A 1733-nucleotide genomic window follows, 5' to 3' on the forward strand; every position below is an offset into this window, starting at 1 on the left:
AAGGAGGGAGTTGAACTTTTATAGCCTGGCCCCACTTCCTGTTTTCTCTGCTTTCTGTATGTGCATGAAATATGACAAGCCAGATTTCTGTTTGATGGACTCTAGTCTTCTGGAAGTATAAGCTCAAATAAACAATTTCTAAGTTGCTTATGGTCATGGCATTTTATCACAACAACAGAAAGCAATTAATATAGGACCTCTCCCCCCCAAAAAAGCAAAGGAAAATTGTGTGAAGAGGGATCCTTTGAATGAGAGACAACCTTTGGCAGATATACTTCTGACAGAACATTAAGGACAAGATTATATAAGGACTTTAAAAAGAACTTTGAAGGTAAATAGCCAATATGTCTATATAATGCTTCTCCTAGAAGTGGTAAGATAGAAACAAAAATCCTAGTGTTGGATACCTCCCTAACATTGTTGATCAGGGAGGCTCCAAAGGCCCCCAAGTCAGTACAGGATCTTGACATTCTACTTGGTCCCCCATGAGAATTTGATAGGATCTAATTGCTGAAGATGCCATGTAATAGAGTTGCCTGATATAAAGGAGGCAAGCTGGAAAGGACCCGGACACTTCTTGCTTGTTGACTATCTTTCAAAGTTCTGGGAGTTGCTACGCAGGCCCCTGGAGAGGAAAAACAGCAATGGTCATATCCATCTGTGAATTGCACAAGCTACAACACCAATCTGTTCGGCAAGTTGTGACCACATGTGCAATAGCAGCACAATGTCTTAGCAACTTTTAGTAACATGACTTCCTAGTTAGTTTTCTATTGCTGTGAAGGGACACTACAATCAAGGCAACTTATAAAGAAAGCATTTAGCTGGGGGGCTCACAGTTCTAAAGGGTAGTCCATGACTATATGGTGGAGAGAATGACAGCAGTCAGGCAGGCATGGCACTGGAGCAGTAGCTGAGAGCTTACATCTGTCCACAAGTTGGAGGCAGAAAGAGAGAGGGGAAACTAACTGGGCATGGCCTGGGCTTTTGAAACCTCAAAGCCCACCCTCAGTGGCACACCCCCTCCAACATGGTCAGACCTCCTAATCCTTCCCAAATTGTTATACTAACTTGGGAGTGAATATTTAAACATATGAGCCTATGGGGGGGGGGTTGCAAAGCCATTCTAACCACCACATTTATGTTGTTAACCAGGTTCTCTCTGATTGGATTAGAGGCTTACTCCACAGAAGTGATCCCATGTTGGGTACTCTAAGCCTGGTTTCATGTCTTGGGAGGTCAAAGGCCCTATGAAGGAAATTACTACTGATGTTTAACTAAGCAGATATAATCACAAACTTCCTTCCAAAGATCTATGCTTATACCCTTGGACAAAGGCTATTCTTAATATGGATCAGAGAGACTTTTATTTGCAGTGAGTAGGTGGAATGTAGAGATTTATGGCTCCCAAGATTCTGAGAATAAATGATAGATAAGGGTTACTCATAACCAAGTCATTTAGACTACTCTTTCTAAGCATCAGGAAACACTATGAAAGAGAGAATGGGCAGAATGTAAGATCCAGAAGGTAGGAATAAGGTTAATGAACTCCCTATCTCTAGATATGACACAACCAATATAATCATGAACCAATGGCAGTTATGATTTTTTTTTTGTAGTAGGCATGCACAACACAGCCCCTGTCAATAGTCATCTATGGATGGGAGAGGAGCTCATGAAATCCTTTTTCTTGCTGATGACCTATGGGCTACTGGTAAATTCTTAGAGAGGGA

The sequence above is a fragment of the Cricetulus griseus genome, chromosome 4 (assembly GCF_003668045.3).
Source record: "Cricetulus griseus strain 17A/GY chromosome 4, alternate assembly CriGri-PICRH-1.0, whole genome shotgun sequence".
Classification (NCBI taxonomy): domain Eukaryota; kingdom Metazoa; phylum Chordata; class Mammalia; order Rodentia; family Cricetidae; genus Cricetulus; species Cricetulus griseus.